This window comes from Chiloscyllium plagiosum, unplaced genomic scaffold (assembly GCF_037043375.1).
Source record: "Chiloscyllium plagiosum isolate Xiang-an unplaced genomic scaffold, Cpla_swu_hap1 HiC_scaffold_9, whole genome shotgun sequence".
NCBI classification, from domain to species: domain Eukaryota; kingdom Metazoa; phylum Chordata; class Chondrichthyes; order Orectolobiformes; family Hemiscylliidae; genus Chiloscyllium; species Chiloscyllium plagiosum.
The window spans coordinates 124,668,773-124,686,132 of record NW_028270147.1 but is presented as its reverse complement, the minus strand read 5'-3'; positions in this window follow the sequence as shown (position 1 = coordinate 124,686,132).

Here is a 17,360-nt window from a genome sequence, read left to right as displayed (position 1 = left end):
CCATTAGCCTTGAACCTCCTTCCAAGCACTGAAGCTTGAGCCATTTCCTCTGACCCTTGATCATGTGTCTGCCATCTTGGAAATGACTAACCTGGTCACCATTAACCTGCACTGCCCTCTCAGCAGGGTGCATAGATTGATTCAGCACAGAGAAGGCCCTATGGCCCATTGAGTCTGCACCGGCATAACTATCACTAAAGGCACTGTAATCCCAATTTCCTGTACTTGTCCCAAATCTGTGAATGTTATGATATTTAAAAGTTGTAAGCTTTCCACCCTTCACTACCTTCCTTGACAGAGGGGTTCATCTTTATTGCTTATATCATGTCAGGCTCAAGGAGGTTAACAAAAGCTCAACTCTTTGGGTTTTTGCTGTGGGTGGGTTGGTGGCTCGGTGGTTAGCACTGCTGCTTGACAGCACCAGCGACCTGGGTTTGATTGCAGTCTCACGTGACTGACTGTGGGGTTTGCACATTCTCCTCGTGTCTGTGTGGGGTACCTCTGGGTGCTCTGGTTTCCTCCCACAATCCAAACATATGCAGGATATGTGGATTGGCCATGCTAAAATTGCCCATAGTGTTCAGTTAGGCACATTAGTCAGGGGAAGTATAGGGGAGGGGAGTGGTGCTGGGTGGGTTACTCCTTGGGTCTGGTGATACGTGTAGGCCAGACCAGGTAAGGACAGCAGTCCTCCTTCCCTCAAGGACAGTAGTGAACCAGGTGATTTTTGTTTCTGACAATCACCAATGGCTTCATGGTCATCTGATTTCCAGATTGATACTGAATTAAAATTCCTCCACCTGCAGGTGGGATTCAAACACAGGTCCCCAGAACTTTACTTGGTTCTTCAGGTTTACAGTCCAGCAATGATACCACTCGGCCTTCTCCTATCCCAGTAGTATCCTCGCCTCTGAGCCTGACACTGCTGTGGAATGCAGCTCTCTCCATAGAGTGGTTCACATGACAGTGTGATAAAGGCAAAAGGAAAAAAAAGGGGAAGAAAAGAAAAAGAAAATAAAAGCGGAGTGTCAGAAGAACTGATACTCTGGTACCTGACTCTGAATAACAACCTGCCGACCAACCCCCTCCTTCTGTCACCCTCAATCTCCCCATGCTTACTCTTGATGCCCCTTCAATCCAGCTTGTGCTGCCTTTGGGAGAGGTTGACCTTCCCTCCATCACCCAGGAACGTGGTCATCATCCCAGAGGAGCATAGTCCACTTGCCCATTCGAGACAGAGACGAATGGTGGTAGGTTTAACCTGAGGGTCACGACAGCTGAGGCGGGGGAGAGAAGTTGACATCTTCATTAATCCACTGTAACCCCTCTTGGGGCTGCAAAAATTCAACCTCACTCACTCAGACAGCTCCCCTCCCTGTAAGGTAATATTGCTGCACCTCGTTGAGGGCGAATTGACCACTAAAATATGACTATGGTTCGCCAGCATTGGCTGAGCAGGCAATCACTGTGACCATGACCCTGGCTCCAGAAAATCCCCTTGTAATTGGGGAGCACATTAGGGAGCACAGTGCACACTACCTCTGAAATGCCTCCTTTACTGAGAATACACTCTCAGCATTCACCTTTCTCAGCTGCCATCTCAATTTATTATCAATTCTATGTCCTATGATCCTGCCCCTGTAACTACCTGATGAAGGAGGAGGGCTCTGAAAGCTTGTACTTCCAAATAAACCTGTTTGAATCTCACCTGGTGTTGTGTAATTTTTAATTATGGCCTTCTCAATGAGGTGTCATCTCAGACTGGATCAGCTGAATTGTTGTTCGTTCATGATTTGAGAAGCTTAAAGCCTAATCTTCAATCCCCAGCACAAAGCCCATTCTCTCTGCATCATTATGAGACAAATACCTCAGAGAGACACTGACAGGCTGCACTAAGTAACATACACAGGTAGCACTGGGTCACTGAGTAACATGCTCACACTCCATGCTGCCTGTAGGTGTCTCAGTGTGAGCATGTCACTCAGTGCTGCCTGTCGGTGTCTCTCTGAATGTGGGTGTGTTACTCAGTACTGCCTGTCGGTGTCTCTCTGAATGTGGGTGTGTTACTCAGTACTGCCTGTAGGTATCTCTCTGCGTGTGAGCATTTTACTCAGTGCTGTCTGAAGGTGTCTCTCCAAATATGGGAGTATAACTTAGCGCTACCTGCAAATGTCTCTCCGAATGTGAGTGTGTTTGTCAGTGCCGCCTGCAGGTGTCTCTCTGAATAACACACACACTCAAACTCAAACTCAAACCTCAGAGAGACATCAGCAGGCAGCATTAAGTAATACACTCACACTTAGACAGACACACAGCATTCAGTGTCTGTGAAAGGCCGAACATCATTTTCAGGTGCTACCCAGCATGCAGCAGAGAGTGCACAGTGCAATCCCATCAGCTGGGTTTGGACCACAGAGTGACGAGTGAATGCCTCAGATTGTAATTATTGAGTCGCAACAGCTTTCAGTTTCTGTTCTGTTTGGAATCATTTAACCTCCACAGATTCCGGATCAAAGGGATCATTTGAAAGTGATTGGTGAAAGACTGTCAGTATCATCTACAACTGATGTGTCATTGATTGACAGGCCAATAGCTAATTGTGACAATGACTTGCTGAAATGCAGCCAACCAGCTAAGGGCAGTTGTCCATTTCCAAAGTACACAGCGAAAGGCATGTCAGGGCGGACCGAGAACTGGAAGGGGCATGGGGTGGACCGAGAACCGGAAGGTGGGTAGGGGCGGCTGCCTTAGAGTGGTCGGAAGGTGGGAGGGATGGGGGCTTGCTGGGTCTGTATTGTCTGCACTTTTGTATGTAACAGTACTGTCTAATGTACAACTGTCACTGCTGTTGTCTCTTTATATCTTTGTGAAACTGGGATTTGAGGTTTGTCCTCATGTCCCTGTAAACTGTATGGTCGGGTTTGGGGCCTGGCTTTGCTGCTCCTCTCCCTTGTAAAATTGCTGTCTCTAGTATGCAGCTGTAAATGTAACTGTTTGTTGTAAACTGTTTTTGTAATTTGTTTAATAAAATAATATATCCAAAGTACACAGACAGCATTGCCCTTTGATGTGAAGGGCACTGCTTGTCACTGGCCACTCGCGTGTTTCCTTTCTTCCTGGTGGTGGAAACTGAACACATATTTGTGCACCTTGTGTCTTTCACTGTGTCTCACACCTGTACACACACAACATGGGGGCTGGGGAGAAAATAAGTCCAAAGCACACAGGGACAGAGACCAATATTCTTTATCTTTGTTCCCTTTTCCAGATTGACATTGACTGAAAACAGACTGCAATTAACAGCCCAGACACAGGAAGCTGCACAAATTCACAGCCACAATGGATCTAGAGGAAAACACTTGAGGAGATTTTCTCAATAATGTTAGAATCCTGTCCCTTTAAACAGTGACAAGACCTTAAATTGGGACTGATGACTGAGCAGGAAGGTGATCTGGTTTACTGAAGCAGAGACTTCTGAGGTTCACATTGTTTTTGTACAGCTGACAGTCTTCAGCATAGAACATAGAACATAGGACAATACAGCACAGAACAGGCCCTTCGGCCCACAATGTTGTGCCGAACATTTGTCCTAGCTTAAGCACCCATCCATGTACCTATCCAATTGCTGCTTAAAGGTCACCAAAGATTCTGACTCTACCACTCCCACAGGCAGCGCATTCCATGCACCCATCACTCTCTGGGTAAAGAACCCACCCTTGACATCTCTCCTATACCTTCCACCCTTCACCTTAAATTTATGTCCCCTTGTAACACTCTGTTGCACCCGGGGAAAAAGTTTCTGACTGTCTACTCTATCTATTCCTCTGATCATCTTATAAACCTCTATCAAGTCACCCCTCATCCTTCACCGTTCCAACGAGATAAGGCCTAGCACTCTCAACCTATCCTCGTACGACCTATACTCCATTCCAGGCAACATCCTGGTAAATCTTCTCTGCACCCTCTCCAAAGCTTCCACATCTTTCCTAAAGTGAGGCGACCAGAACTGCACACAGTACTCCAAATGTGGCCTAACCAAAGTCCTGTATAGTTGCAACATCACTTCACGACTCTTGAATTCAATCCCTCTGCTAATGAACGCTAATACACCATAGGCCTTCTTACAAGCTCTATCCACCTGAGTGGCAACTTTCAAAGATATATGAACATAGACCCCAAGATCCCTCTGTTCCTCCACCTCACTAAGAACCCTACCGTTAACTCTGTATTCCGCATTCTTATTTGTCTTTCCAAAATGGACAACCTCACACTTGGTAGGGTTGAACTCCATCTGCCACTCCTCAGTCCAGCTCTGCATCATATCTAAGTCTCTTTGCAGCCGACAACAGCCCTCCTCACTATCCACAAATCCACCAATCTTCGTATCATCTGCAAATTTACTGACCCACCCTTCGACTCCCTCATCCAAGTCATTAATAAAAATTACAAACAGCAGAACTGATCCCTGCGGAACTCCACTTGTAACTGGGCTCCAGGCTGAATATTTGCCATCTACCACCACTCTCTGACTTCGACCGGTTAGCCAGTTTTCTATCCAATTGGCCAAATTTCCCTCTATCCCATGCCTCCTGACTTTCCGCATAAGCCTACCATGGGGAACCTTATCAAATGCCTTACTAAAATCCATGTATACTACATCCACTGCTCTGCAATCATCCACATGCTTGGTCACCTCCTCAAAGAATTCAATAAGACTTGTAAGGCAAGACCCAACCTTCACAAATCCGTGCTGGCTGTCCCTAATCAAGCAGTGTCTTTCCAGATACTCATAAATCGTATCCCTCAGTACCCTTTCCATTACTTTGCCTACCACCGAAGTAAGACTAACTGGCCTGTAATTCCCGGGGTTATCCCTATTCCGTTTTTTGAACAGGGGCACAACATTCGCCACTCTCCAGTCCCGTGGTACCACCCCCGTTGACAGTGAAGACGAAAAGATCATTGCCAACGGTACTGCAATTTCCTCTCTTGCTTCCCACATAATCCTAGGATATATCCCGTCAGGCCCGGGGGACTTGTCTATCCTCAAGTTGTTCAAAATGTCCAACACATCTTCCTTCCTAACAAGTATCTCCTCTAGCTTACCAGTCCGTTTCACACTCTCCTCTTCAACAATACGGTCCTTCTCGTTCGTAAACACTGAAGAAAAGTACTCATTCAAGACCTCTCCTATCTCTTCCGACTCAATACACAGTCTCCCACTACTGTCCTTGATCGGACCTACCCTCGTTCTCATCATTCTCACGTTTCTCACATACGCATAAAATACCTTTGGGTTATCCTTGATCCTATCCGCCAAAGATTTTTCATGCCCTCTCTTAGCTCTCCTAATCCCTTTCTTCAGGTCCCTTCTGGCTATCCTGTATCCCTCCACTGCTCTGTCTGAACCCTGTTTCCTCAACCTGATGTAAGCCTCCTTCTTCCTCTTTACAAGACATTCAACCTCCCTCATCAACCAAGGTTCCCTCACACGACCATTTCTTTCCTGCCTGACAGGTACATACATATCAAGGACACGTCGTATCTGTTCCTTGAAAATGTTCCACATTTCCACGACATCCTTCCCTGACAGCCTATGCTCCCAACTTATGCTCCTCAGATCCTGTATTACAGCATCGTAATTACCCTTCTCCCAATTTTAAAACCTACCCTGTTGCACGCACCTATCTCTCTCCATAACCAAGGTGAAAGTCACAGAATTGTGGTCACCATCACCAAAATGTTCACCCACTAACAAGCCCATCACTTGTCCCGGTTCATTACCGAGTACCAAATCCAATATGGCCTCCCCTCTGGTCGGAAAATCTACATACTGAGTTAGAAAAGCTTCCTGGACACACTGCGCAAACACCGCCCCATCCAATCTACTTGATCTAAAGAGCTTCCAATCAATTGTGGGCAGCACGGTGGCACAGTGGTTAGCACTGCTGCCTCACAGCACTAGAGACCCGGGTTCAATTCCCGCCTCAGGCGACTGACTGTGTGGAGTTTGCACGTTCTCCCCGTGTCTGTGTGGGTTTCCTCCGGGTGCTCCGGTTTCCTCCCACAGTCCAAAGATGTGCAGGTCAGGTGAATTGGCCATGCTAAATTGTATGGGGTAAATGTAGTGGTATGGGTGGGTTGCGCTTCGGCGGGGCGGTGTGGACTTGTTGGGCCGAAGGGCCTGTTTCCACACTGTAAGTAATCTAATCTAATATTTGGGAAGTTGAAATCGCCCATGACTACTACCCTGTGGCTTCTGCACCTTTCCAAAATCTGTTTCCCAATCTGTTTCTCCACATCTCTGCTGCTATTGGGGGGCCTATAGTAAACACCCAACAAGGTGACTGCACCTTTCCTATTTCTGACTTCAGCCCATACTACCTCCAAAGGCAGATCCCCCTTGAACTGCCTTTCTGCAGCCGTTATACCATTTCTAATTAGCAACGCCACCCCCTTCTTTTTTTACCACCCTCCCTAATCTTACTGAAACATCTGTAACCAGGAACCTCCAACAACCATTCCTGTCCCTCTTCTATCCACGTTTCTGTGATGGCCACAACATCGTCGTCCCAGGTACCGATCCACGCCATAAGTTCACCCACCTTATTTCTGATACTCCTTGCGTTGAAGTATACGCACTTGAACCCATCTCTGTGTCCGCAAGTATTCCCTGTCTGTGCTACCTTCTTCACAGCCTCCCTACATTCTTGGACATCCTGACAAACAGCTAGCCTACTTGCTGGACTACAAGTCCAGATCCCATCCCCCTGCCAAATTAGTTTAAACCCCCTGAAGAGTGCTAGCAAACCTACCCCCCAAGATATTGGTGCCCTTCTGGTTCAGGTGCAACCCGTCTTGCTTGTACGGGTCCCACCTTCCCCAGAATGCAGTCCAATTGTCCAAATACCTGAAGCCCTCCCTCCTACACCATCCTTGCAGCCATGTGTTCAACTGCACTCTCTCCCTATTCCTTGCCTCACTGTCACGTGGCACCGGCAACAACCCAGAGATGACGACTCTGTCTGTCATAGCTTTTAGCTTCCAGCCTAGCTCCCTGAGCTCTTGAGTGACCTTCCCACTCCTCTTCCTACCTATGTCGTTGGTGCCAACGTGAACCACGACTTCTGCTTGCACACCCTCCCCCTTAAGGATTCTGAAGACACGGTCCGAGACGTCTCGGACCCTGGCACCCGGGAGGCAACAAACCATCTGAGAGTCTCGCCCATGTCCACAGAACCGCCTGTCTGTCCCTCTAACTAGAGAGTCTCCTATAACTAGCGCTCTCCTCCTCTCCCCCTTTCCCTTCTGAGTCTCAGAGCCAGACCTCGCGCCACAGACCCGGTCACTGAAGCTTACCCCTGCTACCCCAACAGTATCCAAAGCGGTATACTTATTGTTTAGGGGAACGACCACAGGGGATCCCTGCACTGCCTGCTTCCTCCCCTTCCCACCTCTAACTGTTACCCAGCTACCTCTGTTCTCTGGCGTAGCTATGTCCCTGTAGCTTCTATCTATCACCCTCTCAGCCTCTCGAATAATCCTCAGTTCATCCAACTCCAGTTCCAGTTCCCTAACTCGTTCTGTGAGGAGTAGGATCTGACTGCATTTCCTGCAGATGAATTCGGCAGGAGTATCGGTGGTCACCCCTCCCTCGAATATCCTGCAGGAGGAACATTCCACTCAAATATCAATCACTTACCTTCCCGACCAGCTCTGCGCTCCAACCTCACTTGCGCCCAGCTCGCGCCGCTCTCTGCTGTGAGAAGACCGTTGGCGTCGAGGTAAGTTCTTTATATATCAGTCACTTACCTTCCCAACCAGCTCTGCACTCCAACCTCACTTCCGCCCAGCTCGCACCGCTCTCTGCTGTGAGCATCTTTGAGAGGTTTGACTTGGTATCACAAGTCAACCCTATCCCTATCACATACTCCCAGAACAGGGACAGCATACTGTTTGACACAGCATAAAGGTCTCTCTATACTATCGCAACAACCTGTTTTCACTACTGAACCTCAGAATTTGCCCCGAGCAGTCCTGAGATGGAAGAGACTTGAAATTCAGTGCTGACAATGATCTTTGTCCTGCCAGCTCAGCCCTGTTCTATTTTAAAGTTGTGTCTCCTCTGTGGACTGTCTCAAACCGTCTACACACATTCTGATCTCCTGATGCTCTTGCTGAGGGGAGAGGTGAGGGTCATGTGGGTGAGGGCACAGGAGAAGCGAGCGTTGGACTCCCAGTCAGACCCAGAGAGGGTCAGCAGGCTGCTGACACTGTAGGTGCTGTCCGAAGCTCGCAGGTAGTTGCTGGTCTGAACCCCGTCCGAAATGACTGCACCGTCCTTCTTCCACTGCACCTCCAGCTCATCGGGATAGAAGTGATTGGCAAGGCACACCAGGGTGGCAGTGCCCTTGGCATTGACCTGCTCCGGGGAGGGGGGCAGCAGGGTCAGCTTGGGCTGAGAGTTCTCACGGCCTGAAAGACAAGAGAAGCAATTTTAATCCCTGCCAAACAAATGGATTTTGACTCTCAGCATATTCACTGACAAATCAATCTTATTGAACATTTGTAGTCAATACAGAATAAACCAGACAAAAGAACAGACATTGTTCACATTGCTTCTTGGGATTTGAGTGTCACTAGCAGGGCCAGCATTTATTGCCTATCCCTAATTGCCCCTGCGAAGGTGATGGTGAAAGAGAAGGGACAGTTTTGGACCATCGTTTATGGAATGAATGTAGGCAGCTGGAAGGGCTATCAATGGGGGAGCATTTCAGTGACAGTGATCAGAACTCAGTGAGATTGAGAGGAGGGATGGAAATGGAGAACCATGGAGCAAGTGTAAAAGTTTTCATTGGCGAATGAACTATTTTAATAAACTGTGTGGTGATTTAGCAAAAGTGGACTGGCACCAGCGACATGATGGGAAATCAGTGTCAGGGCAGTGGAAGCCCTCGCAGGATTAGACAGAGATCGTTCAGAATCTGTTCCCACAAGGAGTAAGGGTGGGACTGCCAAATCTAGACTCTCAGCCTGGGATGTCAAAAGGCAGCCAGAGTAGGGAAGACCAAATAGGAAAGGTGATGTTGGTTATCTGGAGTTCAAACCTGCAGTAAGCTGAGAGGAGAATAGAGGATGCATGGATGAAATTAAACAGGATCTGAGTAAAGCAAAGAGCTGACAGGATGATGTATGTCCAAGTGAATCAGGGTAATCCCAACGAACAAGTGGATTGGGGGTCATGTACTGACATGGATTGGGAACTGGTTGGCAGACAGGACAGAAACGACAAGTCTTTTTCTGAATGGCAGGTAGTTACCAGTTGTCGTACCACAGGGATCAGTCTTTGGTACCTAGTTATTCATAATATATAATAATACAGTCATAGAGTCAGAGAGACCCAAAAGGCCCATCAGACCATTGTGTCCATATTGGTCAAAAAACAACAACCCAATAATTCTCATCCATTTTTCCGGCATGAGGGAATTAGATGTGGTATGTGTTCAAGAAGGAATTAGATTTGGTTCTTAGGATTAAATGGATTAAAGAATGTGGGGAGAAAGCAGGAACAGGGGACTGTGTTGGATGATCAGCCATGATCATATTAAATGGTGGAGCAGGCTTGAGAGGCTGAATGGCCTATTCCTGCTGCGATTTTTGATGTTTCTCCCTATTGCTCAGATAATGAAGGAATGTCTCTCATCAGTTTGAAGCTGGAAGTCACATGTGTGTGGAAGTGGAAGATGTGGTTACGGTGATTAATGAATGAGCGTCAGTAAGGTGGTTAAGAAGACACATGGGGTACATTTTTTATTTTTTTTCCCTGATGGAATGAGGGCATTGCTAGATCGGCAGCATTTATTGCCCATCCCTAATCACCCAGATGGCAGTTTAAAGTCAACCACATTGCCGTGGATCTGGAGTCACATGGTAAGGATGTCAGTTTCCTTCCCTAAAGGACATTAAGGAATCAGATGGCTTTTTCCTGACAATCAACAATTGTTTCATGGTCATTATTAGACTCTTAATTGCAGATTTCTTTTATTGAATTCAAATTCCTCTATCTGCTGTGGCAGGATTCTAACCCTGGTCCCCAGAACATTAATCTGGATCTGTGGATTAACAGCGCAGCAATAACACCATTAGACCATCACCTCCCTCATCTCATTTTTGTTTGAGAGTGAAATCAAGGAGTTTGTTTCTTCTGGAACTGTTTGAAACCCCAGTTAGAGCACAGTGAGAGAACAGTGTACGCTTCTGGTCACCACATTACAGGAAGGATGTGATCCCACTTGAGACGGGGACAGAGGAGGGTTTTGTCAGGAATGGGGAGTTTGAGGAATGATTGGTTTGGCTGGGACTGTTTTCTTTGGAACAGAGGAGGCTGAGGCGAGATTGATTGAGATGTGTAAAATGATGAGGGGCCTGGATAGAATGGATGGGGAGGACTGATTTCCATCAGCAGAGAGGGCAATAACCATGGAGAGAGATTGAAATGATTTGGGGGCAGGATTAGAGGGAGTTGTGGATGTTTGTTTTCACCCAGAGGCTGTTGGGATCTGAGACTCTCTGTCTGAAAGGATGAGAGAGGCAGAAATCCTCATCACATTGAAAAAACCCTTGGATATTCACTTGAAACATCAAAACCTCCAGAGCTATGGAGCAAGAGCTGGAAAGTGGGATGGAGCTCGACACATCATTAACGAAACTCCGATCACCCACAGATCAGAAGAACTTTATCCGATAACATTGGAGCAGACATGGATCCACACACTTCAGGAAAGAGTCACATTGAGTGTCCATGTGGAAGGTTCCAGATTACATTTCAAACCTTGCTGCACACCAATGGGCTGAGGTCAAGGGTGAGGCTACAAAGAATCTCAGGAAAATAAATTTTTTATTGATTTTGACTGGGGGATAAATATTGACCAGGGACACCAGGGGAACTTCCTGCTTTTCATCCAATAATGCCATGGAATTGCATCTTTCGCAACTGAAAGACTCACATCCAAAAAAAAGGAATAGCTCCTTTAAAATGGAGTTGCAGGTAGTTGGGGGGGTGTCGGTGGTGAAGAAGGCATTTGGTATGTTTCCTTTGTTGGTCAGTGAATTGAGTATTGGAGTTGGGAGCTGTTGCAGCTGTATAGGACATTGTTTAGGGCACTTTTGGAATACTATGTGCAATTCTGGTCTCCCTGCTATAGGAAAAATGTTGTGAATCTTAAAATGGTTCAGAAAAGATTTACAATGATGTTGCCAGGGCTGGAGGGTTTGAGCTATCTGGAGAGGCTGAATAGGCTGAGGCTATTTTCCCTGCAACTTTGGAGGCTGAGGGGTGACCATATTGTGGTTCATAAAATCATGAGGGGCATAGATAGGGTGAATAGAGAAGATCTTTTCTCCAGAGTGGGGCAGTTGAAAACTAGAAGGCATAGGTGAAGGTGACAGGGGAAAGATTTGAAAGGGACCTAAGGGCCAACCTTTTCATGCGGAGGGTGGTACATGTATGGAATGAGCTGCCAGAGGAAGTGGTGGAGGCTGGTAGAATTACAGCATTTAAAAGGCACCAGAATGGGTATATGAATAGGAAGAGTTTAGAGGGATATGGACCAAATTCTGGTAAATGGGACTAGATTAATTTAGGATATCTGGTCAGCATGGACAAGTTGGATCGAAGGGTCTGTTTCTGTGCTCTATGTTTCCATAACTCCAATTGAAATTCAATCAAACCATTAACACCTGAGACTCTCCCAAAGACATTTACAGACAGCTTTGTTTGAAAACCTGTCATTGTTGCAATGTCAGGAATGTGGCAGCCAGTTTCTACACAGCAAGATCCCACTGGAAACAATGAGATCAAAGATCACTCTTAATGATGTTGGTTCAAGGATAACTACTGCCCTGAACTTAACCCAAAGACAAAGTAATTTGGTTCAGTTGGATGGAAAATGAGAAAATGGAAGGTAAAGGAGAAGGTAGAATTGTTGGTTTGTGATGGGATTGATTGTTACCAGAAAATAAAAGGAAGGGACGGAAATTTTGAATATCAAAAGAAACATAAAAATGCAGGGAAATCAAGAGTAGAACAAACTTAAAGAGTTTGTATCTAAATGCAAGAAGCATTCTGAGTAAGGGAGACAAAATGATGCCACTAATCAAGGTCAATTGAGTTTCAAGGAATAAAAACTAATTAAAGTGGAGGAGGGCTCAGGAGAGGTTATTCAAGTTTCCAGAAGACATAATGGGACAGAGAGTGTGGAAAGGATCAGGTATCGAACATAAAGCACAGCAGATAAGGGGACAATGATGGGAAGGAGGGCAGTCAATGCAGGACTGAGGGAGTTGTACTTAAATACACACAGTGTACACAATGAGCTTGTGGTGCAGATTGAAATTGGCAGGTACGATGTTGTGGGTATCACAGAGACATGGCTGTAAGGGGATCCGGGCTGGGAACTAAATATCCAAGGATACATGTCCTAAAAAAGGACAGACAGATGGACAGAGGGAGAGGAGCTGCATTGTTAGTAAGAAATGAAATTAAATCATGAGCAAGTAGGGATATAGAGTCAGAAAGGGTAGAATTTGTGAGGGTAGAGTTGAGGAACCACAAAAAATAAAGAATTTGATGCAAGTTATATTCAGGTCTCCAAGCAGTAATCAGGATGTGGGGAAGGAAATCAATCAGGACGTTATGGCAGACATCAATGGATAGGTGGACTGGGTAGCACGTCTCAAGAAAAGGATTTCATGGAATCTCTATGAGATGATTTTTGGAGCAGTTTGTGGTTGAGCCATTATGGAACAGGCAGTTCAGGATCCAGTGATGTGTAATGAGGCAAACTTGATTAGTGAGCTAAGGTGCAAGTATCCCTATGGATACGTGACCATAATACGATAGATTTCCAGCTGTAGTTTGAGAGGGAGACTGAGTAGAGTTAACTCCAAATATATGAGGAAGGAGCTGACCAGAGTTGATTGGAAGGGGAGCCGAGCAGGTAAGATGGTGGGGCAGCAAACAGCAGAGTTTCTGGGGGTAATTCAGGAAGCAGAGTAGGAATTGATCCCAAAAAAGAAGAAACTTATTAAGGGGAGGACAAGACAACCATGGCTGATGAGGGAGGTCAAGGACAGCATAAAAGCAAAAGAAAAATCACACAATGTGATGAAGAATTGTGGGAAGCCAGAGGATTAGGAAATATTTCAAAGCTTGGAGAGGATAATGAGAAAAGCATTAATGGTAGAGAAGGTGAAATGTGGGGGTAAGCTAGCCAGTAATACAAAAGAAGATTGCAAGAGTTTCTTTAGATATATAAAAATGAAGAGGGAGGCAAAAATAGACATTGGATCACTGGAAAATGAGGCTGGAGAAAGAATAATAGGAAGTGAAACAATAGCAGAGGAATTGAATCAATACTTTGCATCAGTCTGCACAATGGAAAACATCAGCAGCATACCAATACTTCAAGACTGTCAGGGGTGAGTGTAGTGGCCATCACTAAGGAGGAGGTACTGGGGAAGCTGAAAGGTCTGAATGTGGATAACTCACCCAGACTGGATGAACGACACCCGTGTGTTCTGAAGGAGATCTCTGAGGAGATTGTGGAGGCATTGGTGATGATCTTTCAGAAATCTGTGGATTAGAGGCATGAAGGTGGGGTGGGGAGGGATTTGATAGGGGCAAGGAACTGGAAAATGGCTGATAAACACCCCTGTTTAAGAAGGGAAAGAGGGAGAAGATGAGAAATTATAGGCCAATTAGCCTGGATTCAGTTGTTGGTAAGGTTTTAGACTTCAATTTAAGGATGAAATTGCAGAGGACTTGAAGTGAAATGGGAAAATAGGGCTGAGTCAACACGGCTTCATCAAGACGAGGTCATGCCTGGCAAAACTGTTAGAATTCTTTGAGGAGACAATGAGCCAGTCAGACAAAGGAGAGTCCGAATAAGTAATCTATTTGGATTTCCAGAAGGCCTTTGACATAAGATAAGGGCCATAGTGTTGGGGGAAAGTTCCTGGTGTGGACTGAGGACTGACAGGTTGGCATAAAGCAGTGAGTGAGGAACAATTGCAGCTGGTGACTGGTAGAGTCCTGTAGGGGTCAATGTTGGGACCATAACTATTCACATTATACATTTACAACCTGGATGAAGGAAGTGAAGACATTGTTGCTAAGTTGGCAGATGGCATGAGATAGGTGGAGGGACAGGTAGTGTTGAGGAAGTGGGAAGGCTGATAAAGGTCCTGAATAGGCTCAGAGAGGGGGCAAAGAAGTGGCAGATAGAATGCAATTAGTTAGAGTGTGTGGTTATGCACTTTGGGAGGAAGAAGAGATGCAAAGACTGTTTTCTAAATGAGGAAAACCTTTGGAAATCTAAAGCACAAACCTCGTTCAGCTTTCTCTTCAGGTTAACAGGCAAGTCCAGTTTGTGCTTGGGAAGGCAAATTAAATGATAGCACTCATTTCAATAGAGCTAGAATACAAGAGCAGAGATGTACTGCTGAAACTGTGTAAGGCTCTGGTCAGACTGCATTTGGAGTTTGTGAGTAGATTTGGGATGCATATTCTAAGAAATGATGTGCTGGCATTGGAGGGGTTTACAAGAATGATCCTGGGGTTGAAGAGCTTGTCATATGAGGCGTGGTTGAGGACTTCGGGCCTATACTCGATGGAGTTTAGAAGGATGAGAATGGACCTTACTGAAATTTGCAGAATACTGATCGGCCTGGATAGAGTGGATGCAGAGAAGATGTTTCCAAAAACCGGAGAGACTCGGTAACCAGGGCACAGCCTCAGAATGAAGGAACGACCCTTTAGAGCTGAGATGAGGAGGAATTTCTTCAGCCAGAGGGTGGGGAATCTGTGGAATTCATTGCTACACAGGGAAGTGGAGGCCAAGTCACTGAGTGTATTTAAGACAGAGATAGATAGGTTTGTGATTGTTAAGGGGATTGAACATTCCTGTGGAGTAGGCAGGAGAATGGGGGTGAGAAGCATATCTGCCAAGATCAAATGGCAGAGCAGATTCCATGGGCTGAATGGCTGATTTATGCTCCTATTTCTTAAAGTCGTCTGGAGAGTTTCCACAAAACCTTGGAACACTGAACCCCACTGGACTGTGAGCCCTGCTGTAGCTGTTTGTCATCAGAACTTTGCCAAGAGATGACCAAAGAGTGGAGAGAGTGTGCTTCCATGTGGGAACTTCAGAATGTTTCCCAGCTCCTGGAATACCAGGAAGTGTGGTCAGTGACAGTAGTTGGAGCTCCGGCTTTCGGAGCTTGAGCAGCAGCTGGTGTCAGTGTGGAGCGTCCGTGAGGCTGAGAGCTCCGTGGAGAGCACGTTTCTAGATGTGGTCACTCTGCAGCTTCAGAGTATGCAGGGAGAGAGGGAATGGGGAGCAGCAGACAGTCCAAAAGGACCAGTCAGCTAGTACAAGAATCCCCGAGTGCATCCCACTCTCCAACCAGGACTCAGTTTGGAATCCTGATGAGAATGATGGTTCATCTGGGCCAAATCCATGGCACCACAGGGGACTCAGCTATACCGGGGGGCACAAGGAAAACTGGAAGAGCGATCGTGAGAGGAGATTCGAGAGTGAGGGCAATCGATAGGTATTTCTGCAGCTGCAGATGGGAATCCAGGATGGTGTGTTGTCTCCCTGGTGCCAGGGTCAAGGATGTCACTGAGCAGCTGCAGAGCATCCTGAGGGGAAAGGGGGAACAGGCAGCAGTCGTGGTCCACATCGGTCCCAGTGACAGAGGGAGAAAAGGGATGTGGTCCTGCAGTCAGAATTTAGGGGGTTCAGGAGGGAATTAACAGCAGGAGCTCAAAAGTAGCAATCTCTGGATTACTCCCAATGCCCCAGTGCAAGTGAAAATAGGAACAGGAGGTTAACACAGGTGACTGTGGAGCTGGAAAGAGGGTCCAGGAAGGAGGGCCTTAGATTCTTGTGAGGTGGTTTACTAATGCTGTTGGAGAGGGTTTAAACTAACTTGGCAGGACTGTGGGAGCCAGGCGGGAATATCAGAGAGGAACACCAAGGAAGACCAGAAAATGGAGGAGATACTAAATAAGTATTTTGCATCAGTATTTACTATGGAAAAGGATATGGAAGGTATAGAATGCAGGGAAATAGATGGTGACCCCCCTGAAAAATGTCCAGATGACAGAGGAGGAAGTGCTGGATGTCTTGAAATGCATAAAGGTGGATAAATCCCCAGGACCTGATCAGGTGTACCTGAGAGCTCTGTGGAAAGCTAGAGAAGTGATTGCTGGGCCTCTTACTGAGATATTTGTACCACCGATAGTCACAGGTGAGGTGCCGGAAGACTGCAGGTTGGCTAACGTGGTGCCACTGTTTAAGTAAAGTGGTAAGGACAAGCCAGGGAACTATAGACCAGTGAGCCTGAGGCCAGTGGTGGGCAAGTTGTTCGAGGGAACGCTGAGGGACAGGAGGTACATGTATTTGGAAAGGCAAGACTGATTAGGGATAGTCAACATGGCTTTGTGTGTGAGAAATCATGTCTCACAAAGTAACAAAGAGGTTTGATGAGGCAGAGTGGTAATGTGATCAATATGGACTTCAGTAAGGCATTCAACAAGGTTCCCCATGGGAGACTGGTGAGCAAGGTTAGATCTCACAGAATACAGGGAGAACTAGCCATTTAGACGCAGAACTGGCTCAAAGGTAGAAGACAGAGGGTGGTGGTGGAGAGTTGTTTTTCAGACTAGAGGCCTGTGACCAGTGGAGTGCCACAAGGATCGATGCTGGGTCCTCTACTTTTTGTCATTTACATAAATGATTTGGATACAAGCATAAGAGATATGGTTAGAAAGTTTGCAGATGACACCAAAATTGGAGGTGTAGTGGACAGCGAAGAAGGTTACCTCAGAGTACAACAGGATCTTGATCAAATGGGTCAATGGGCTGAGAAGTAGCAGATGGAGTTTAATTCAGATAAATGCGAGGTGCTGCATTTTGGGAAAGCAAATCTTAGCAGGATTTATACACTTTATGGTAAGGTCTTAGGGAGTGTTGCTGAACAAAGAGACCTTGGAGTGCAGGGTCATAGGTCCTTGAAAGTGGAGTCCCAGGTAGATAGGATAGTGAAGAAAGTGTTTGGTATGCTTTCCTTTATTGGTAAGTGTATTGAGTACAGGAGTTGGGAGGTCATGTTGTGGCAGTACAGGTAATTGTTTAGGCCACTGTTGGAATATTGCGTGCAATTTTGGTCTCCTTCCTATTCGAAAGATGTTGTGAAACTTGAAAGGGTTCAGAAAAGATTTACAAGGATGTTGCCAGGGTTGGAGGATTTGAGCTACAGGAAGAGGCTGAACAGGCTGGGGCCATTTTCCCTGG